The sequence below is a fragment of the Prunus dulcis genome, chromosome 7, assembly GCF_902201215.1.
Source record: "Prunus dulcis chromosome 7, ALMONDv2, whole genome shotgun sequence".
Lineage (NCBI taxonomy): Eukaryota > Viridiplantae > Streptophyta > Magnoliopsida > Rosales > Rosaceae > Prunus > Prunus dulcis.
This window is the reverse complement of record NC_047656.1, coordinates 3913089-3921378: the sequence shown is the minus strand read 5'-3', so window position 1 is coordinate 3921378 and position 8290 is coordinate 3913089.

The window sequence follows — 8290 nt, the reverse complement described above, 5'->3', positions numbered from 1 at the left end:
TATCATCCTAGGGTTTTCAAGTTGGTGAAATTGAAAGAGAGAAAACATCAAGCTCTCTTTCCCTAACCTCTTCAATCTATCACATCAAGTGAGGCTGCTAGCACCACTCTGTTTGGGCCAACAATTAACGCACCCAGCCCAACGCTGGAGGCCTAGAAGGACGAGGCAAAATCAGAACCCAGGCAGTTTGGACTAAAAATGGAATCAAGGGTCCAAAGTCAAAAAGCCCAGACCCAAGTCAGATTTTTTTGGAAGGGAGCCCAGCCCATTTTTGAAACCCATGTGAGCACCACCTGGGCTTGATTACTATAAAGCTGGGAAAGTAGCCCAAAATTGAGAAAACCTAGCCCAAGACCTGTCAATCCACGAAAATAAACTTGGGCTTCGAAAAAATAGAGAAAAATCATCCCACAGTTCCAAAACTCAAAACTGGGCTTGGCATGATCAAATGAAAAAGAAAGAAAACCCAAGATAAAAGCAAACCCACATGATTACCTGACTTTGAAAAGTCAACAAATTCAACTGGGTTGATAGGGAGTTAATGAAGGCAGGTCTTAAACATGCAAAAATCTCCAGCCTTTTCAGGCAAAAGAAGATCAGAATCCCTTTTCTTTATGCAGAAAAATTCTGCTCCATAGCAGGTACCATTTCCAAGAAATAAGCATACTACGATTTCAAGAGATAAGTAGGGTGCAAGGGAGTTGTTCAAAACAGGAAAGCAAACTGACCATCATGGCAGATTGAGTTTTTCTCTTTACAAGAAACAAAAAGAGAACAAAGAGAGTTGGTTTTCTTTCAGAAAAGCAAGGAAAAGACCTCTATGAAAGCTGATTACTGATAGTTCTTATTTGCCAAAACAATAACTTCCTTCTTTTATGGCTTTGAAAAGAAAAGATCTCATTTTTTAGAAAATCTGCCGCCCATTTTAAAGATCAAAATACCCACTCCAGCATTTCCTATAAATATGAGAGGAGGTTTTCAGATCAAAGGACAGCCAAAAAAATCAATCAAAGACAAACTCAAATGATCACTTGATCTCAAAAGCCTTCAAACAAATTGAAGCAACCAAAAGCTCATTGAGCCACGGGAAAAAAGCCAGCTACAAATCAAAATCTCCAACTTCAATTCAGACTTAGAAGAATGAGTCATTCAAAATGAGATTTCTCTCGTTACAAATTTGGTTCAGCATAAGCCAAATCAAGCAGAGTTCGAGTTTTTACAAATATGAAAACCTCAACAAATTTATGGAGAGCCCTGATCAAGCAGAACAGGTACCACAATGCAGTTCCAGCTCAGTGATCAAGTCTAGCCACTTCTGCCCCCCTTCCAGATTGAAGAGGTCCCAATTATGCCCATTCGAAAAGCCTTCCAGGGCTTGAAATAGATTGAAGCTCTGCCAAACTCGAACGTTGGTATCGATTTACAGCTGAAACTTGACAGTTGAAGGTGTTGATAGTCCAGTCCAGTACAGGCGCACCCAGTCCAGCCAAGATCAGAAGCACCTATCCAGGCAGAAATAGAAGTCCAGCCCTCTTTTTGTCTTTCTAGAGTTGATTTTTCCTTTTTGAGTTCTGTAAAAGGCACTTCTGCCTAAAACAGTTCGTTATCTTATCTGACAGGACCCGCCCCGGAATTCCCAAAAATCGGAGCGAATCCCGTCTCGTTACTGACATCTCCCCGATGCCGGGCCCACTTACTAAGATCGAGACTTTCTACCAAAATTTGACAGAGTCTCCCCTCTAAATTGAACATTTCCTCAAAAATTCAACCTGCTCAAAATTAACAGTTTAAGGTACCCAACCAGCAGCATGCTTTAAAGAAAATAAACAATTTACAACAAAGGCCTTCAGCCTCAAAAATCAAACCCTAGCAAGGGCGATAACAGAGCATATCTAAGGAATTCAATTACAACAAAAACAAAGTTCAAGGGAAAAAGAATGAAGGAGTCCTTCGAAGGCTCAAGGCTCGTAAGCACACGATCCGACTCAGCTGCGGAGCTCAGTCAACTACTGGCTGGGAGGCGCAAAACAGAAAAATGTGAGTGAACAAAAATAAAGTTCAGTTCAGCGTAAACCAACATAATATAACCCCACTGTTTAATAAACCATGCAAGAAATCCAAATGCATCCCAAACCATCATAATCAAATAAATATATGTATATGTCAAAACCAAACCAATACCGGATGCCAAGTTCGAAATCCAAACAGAACACTAAACAAACCCACCAATTAAATATTATAAGTCCCAAACCAAACTCTCGAAAGTGTACCTATTGGCACGACCGGCAAGGAAGTATCCTCACCGAAAAACAAGAATGAATGAATAGTTATATACATATGTAAATATATATATATAATATAAGAGATTTATATATATATATAATATAAATATGACCAACACCTAGTTGTACCGGGGAAACAATCCAACCGGGGGATTGTTTGACTAGTCACCATGGCATAGTCCTCATGGAGAGTCCTCAATTCACCATGTAACTAGGGAACGAGCCGTCCAACTGGGGGACTAACTCTCACTCAGCACGTACAGCCGATACCCTCAAAACTCGTACGTTTATGGCCAGTCCTACGCGCGCGGACTACCCAATCAAGGGTCTACAGCAACATCCCGTCAAGTATGCCCCGGGTTCCGACATTTCCAAGTATCTCAAGTTTCCGCATCCAAGTTCCAAATCTGGGGAGGTACATAGGGTAGTGCTTATAGCACTCCAAACTGACATTCTATACTCATCACTTTCCACAATCTCATCTCAACAACCCAAGTACCCCACATATAGACAAACATGTATAGAAATTCTCAAAATCCTTATATACATACTCAAATATGTCAAAACCCAAAATATATTACCAATACTTAATGAAAATAAAGAATTCAACTATTAAATATAACATGCATTTCAATAACTATTTAATTCATATGCATAAAATTCTCATTATAAAACCATGCTTATAAGTTGAAAACAAAGTCCACTCACAAGTAGTCCCACACTGCCTTGACCCTGAGAGGGTCCTGCCTGCTGCGTATGCGTGGTCGGAGTACCTATTTCAGAATACGAATACGAGATTAATACAAAGTGTTTCGAACGAGAACTTGAATTAAAATCCTAATTTCCCGAGTTTCTAGCGAGTGTACGAGGAATGGAACAAACTGGAAGTTCCTAAAGGTTCCACAAGGTTTAAGACACATGTCCCGTAAGTTTGGTCCAAAAAGGACGGTTATATCACTCACGATCGAATGGTTATCGAAAAATCTTCAAACTTTAAATTATTGAATCGGACCATCCGGTGCTCCGATTCATGATCCGCAAATTCCTACACATTCCTAAGAAAGTCTAGAGTAACATATATTGGAATGGAGTCGATCCAACGGTCCGAACATGACGAACCTGGATAACTCCTAATATGTGAAATTCGTTCGGGGTTCAAACGTCAACCAAATTGGAATCCGAAGGTACCTATGAGCTCGTGCTGACCAGGAGAACACATTGGGATAAAAATACACTTTTTCTACAGTGCCCACGCGCCGCCACATGCGCTGGCAGCGCGTGTCCAAAGCGATAACCCTTCGTCGGAAAAACTCAACACCTCGGCTCAAGACTTCTACCCTAGGTACAAGACCCTATTTTGAGTCACTTTTGTTCTTGGGCCAACCCCAAAAAGTGACCGGAAGTGGCCGGAATCGGAAATCCAAAATTGGCCGAACCCTAAGTTGAAATTCAACTGACCTAAGCTCAAAATTAACGAAATCCTATCCAACCATCAGCTAGAGCATAGAAAATAGGTAGAAAAGCATACCTTACTCGTCAAATTTGGTGGAGAAATGAGAGAGAACGAGAGGCCGAAACTTTGTTGAAAAACTGTCAAAACAGCTTCGTTTCGTGGCTGTTTCCGGCGACGGCAGAGGCGGATCGAGGTGGCGGTGGGTTGGAACAGAAAGAAGGAAGTGTGGTGGTTCCAACGAAACCGGTGTCGCTCAGTTTGGAGGTGTGTGGTGGCGACGGTGACGTCATGAAGGTGCTGTCGTGAGAGGAGAAAAAAAAATGGGGGATGGGGTCTGTTCACAGGAAGGAGAGAGAGAGAGAGAGAGAGAGAGAGAGAGAGAGAGGGGAAAAACTTGGTTTTTTAAAAACCAACTTCGAAATATTTATGGTTTTGCCATTGTCGATGTTTTGATCGTAACTTCTTTGTTACAATTCCGAATTGAGCCCACTACGTGTCTATGGACTCATCTCAATACGATCTTTCTAAAAATACCAGTCACTGCCCCAAACTCTTTCCGGGTAATAAAATAACCAAAATACCCCTACCTCAAGGGTAAATTCGAAAATTCAAAATTAATTAACTTGAGAAATTTAATTTATGAATTTAATTTAGAGTCGGGGTGTTACATTATCATTTATTCTGGCCAGAACCACCAATCTTGTACTGTGAAAATTTGTGAAGTCCTCACTAGTCTGAGGCAAGAAAAGAACTTACTTGGGAGATATTCCTCACCCAAATTCGCAATCGCTTGTTTAGAAATTAGTAACTTGGGGCCCAAGTTATCTATTTTTAAAGAAGTCTTCTATGATTTTTCATTGCTAGTAGTGGCACGCTCGCACACTAAAGAAAGTTGACTTGTTGACCAGTCAATGGTTCTCAAGACAATGCGGAACTTTACCCTACCATCACAGGAACAAACGTAAAACGGGTGAACACACTCTTCACTTGTTGTCTACTCATTCTCTCATCCCATTCAATCATTGGTGGAGAGCTTTGAGGAAGTGCATATCTTTGTACCTATTTGAAGAGCTACAAGGTGCAAATCAACATCAAAGGGAGAGCCAACAACAAAGGGACCACTCCCTCTACTTGAACACCATTCTTGGCTTCAAGATTCACTCCAAGGGTATGAACATCTTACCTTTCTCTGAAATAGGATTTAGAGAGTCTTTGGTGCACACTTTCATAGACTTATAAAGATTGGGACCAAATGAGACTTGCATGAATCCCTAGTTTATTTAATGCTTCCGCTCTTACTTTGATTTCATATTAGATATAGCTTGCTAGGTGATTTATACTCTCAAAGATTGGTTGTAGAGTTTTTAGAAATCTCTATACAACACCATTCCCACAATATTCCCTTCATTCTACACACGCATTAGATAAATTACTCCACAAAAGAAAGTTATATCAATATATTTGTGTTGATGTGACTAAAGAATTGAAGTGTGTTGTTATCAGGGGCAGTATACAAAAAATTTATACATACAGGACACATGCACGATATACTATTTTTCCCTTCAACTAAATTTTTTTCCCACCACCAGTGGGGTATAGCTCAATTGGTTGAGCTTTTCCACTTCAATTGACGTGGGTAGAGATTCGCAACCCCCAGACAGCTAATAAATATATGTGTAAACTCCCCTCCACCAATCGCTTGTATAGAAAATAAACATTTTTATTACTGGATTTTTCTTAACAACATAAGTGCGTCCAATAACATATCAAGTTTAGAAGAATGTTCATAATTTTTTTAAAAAAATTAAAAACAATATATTAATAAGCGTGTGAATCCTTGACAAGGCTAACTCATTGTTTTGGGTTGAGTGGTGAGGGAAGTCTTCTTGAAATGGTGGTAGCTATAGTATTGATTTGGGTGGAGTGGTGGTGGTTTAGGTGGGAGGAGAGACACGGGTGATGATGGGTGGGAGACAGTACATAGACTTCTACCAAAAAAGCATTATTACACAATTGACGAATCCAAGCTAAACCCAACAGACCCATTCGCCCACTTTTTCCCATTAAAAAGCAAAGGATTAGAAGCACAATAAAAGCCCCGAGAAACCTTTAAAAATGACAAATTCACTTTTGGTTCCTTTGGTTTATTATTTTTACCATTAAGGTCCCTGTGGTTTCAAATAATTGATTTTTCTATTTTGTGTTGTTTATTTTTGGGAAATAGCTCTAAATGCCACCATTTTTATAATTTTAAATGAAAATACCACCCCTCCACAATTTTTTTGCAACTATCACCTATAAATATATATTTATTGTCCACTTATTGCACAAATATCACATTTGCCGAAATTTTGTTCTCTCTCAGCTCGCTCAACTCCCTATTCACTCTCTCTGTGTTCACTTGCTCTCTCTCTCTCTCTCTCTCTCTCTCTCTCTCTCTCTCTCTCTCTCTGCTCTCTCTCTAGTGCAGCCCTCTCTTTATAAACCCTAAACCCTCCCTCGACCCCATCTTTTAGGTATGTCTTCTGAATAGCTACTTGCAACCTTGAAGCTCTACTGGATCACCGACCTCGAATAGGTAGTGTTGATGGTTATTTTCTTAATATATGTGGGATTCTGTGAGATTGGTTTTATTTTGATTGCTTGGGTTTCTGTTAAATTGGTTTTGGCTTTAATTGCTTTAGGTTAGGTTTTTTGAATCTTCATGCTCATCCATTTGGGTTTTTACCAATTGCATTTAGATTGCTCTGGATATGTGAATCTTGAAACTTGGGATTTTCCAATTGATGTTTCAGATTTGTATAGTGCGATTGTGATGAATCCTTGTTCACTGCTGTGTTAGTATTGTATTGTTGTTGTGTTCTGTTATTTTGCTTTCATATTGCTATTATATTGTTGTTCTATTACCATTGTATTGCCTGGTTATTGTGGTTGTATTGTGTTAATGAAATGTTGTTTTGTCATGGTCAGAAATGGAGACAATTGTTATTCTGGTTTGCTACAATGAAAAATGGGTAACCCCAAAGAAGATGTGCAAGTATGAAGGGGGTGACTCAAAAGGCTTAATAGTTCCACGGACCATCACATTTACTGAACTGTTAGATCGTGTGCATCATATTGGTAATACAAACAGAATGGAAGATAAGGTTTGCTTAAAGTTCTCAGTTTTGGTGGCCTCGAATGAGTGGAAGCACAAATAGATTGAGGACGATGATGATGTCAATTTTTATACAAAAATTATTTACAAAAAGAGGATGGTATGAATAAATATGCAAATGCTTGGTGATGGGTTTGAGAAAAGCATGATTATATTTGGTGGTGTGATTATGTTTGGTGATATGATATGTTGTTCGTCTTATTCTTCATATATGTAATTGTTGTATTAATAATTGACACAAATTAATGTCCTAAGCATCCAATTATAAACTAGTAATGAGTAAAAAAAATGAATGAAATGAAACAAAACAAAACAAGTAAGCCAAAATAAACACAAACAACAATTTCTAGCACTCTTTTATTGCCACTGTATCCCCCACTATATCACCATGGTAGCACCATTTTATCGCGTTTTAGGCATAAACGAATTATGCACTTCCTCTGTTTTTTAGTTTTGACAAATGTCCATTTTTTGACCTTTAACTTTTCAACCGATTATGCAAATTTTGTGTTCTGTATATGGTTGGATTCAACACAGAAAAATGAAGAAAACCGCACGGACCAAATGTAAAAAATGGATACAAAAATGAGCATAATTCAGTAGAAACAAACACAACGTTTCAAACAAGTAAACTATTATACCTCCATAAAGAGCAAGTATGTTTATATATCGAGCTGTACGAAATAGTTCAACTTCACAATGTACAGAATAAGTATGCTAACCACGACGGCAACTCGAAAACGAAAGCCCAATTTGAAAACCAAATGACAAATACATCCGTACTGGTATTCATGACATGTACTACCAAATTTGGTTTGACAAAATTAAAATTGATGCATACTCCTACTTCAAATTGAGTACAATTGATCTGCCATGTCTACAAAATGGAAACAGTTCATGTGCCATGTAAGGCAATTAGCCACCGCCACCAACATTATGTATCACCATATAAAGCACCTCCAGCATAGCTTCCATGTGTGCATATTCATATAAAGAATTTCCTGAAATAATTAAGGAGCAGAGTGAATTCCCAAGTGATAAGTGATAAGTGATAAGTGAATTCCCAAGTGGATGCCACAAAACAGGTAATGTAGAGACTATAAATGACACCTACAATTTCCTTTCTTTGGATGAAAAAAAAACAACAGGAAACACAGACTTCAATTGCAAAAATCGCCAAAATCATTCAAATCATAATGGAATGAGAATAAAACCATAATAAAATAGCAATACAATAGCACTAAAATGCCAATACAAAACCACTAATTGGCAATACAATAGTAAAAAACAACACTAAAACATCAATAAAACATCAATAACAACAGCAAAACAACAGAATCTCAAATCAAACGCAAGAATCAATCCACAAAGAACAAACCCATTCAATGTTTCAAACAA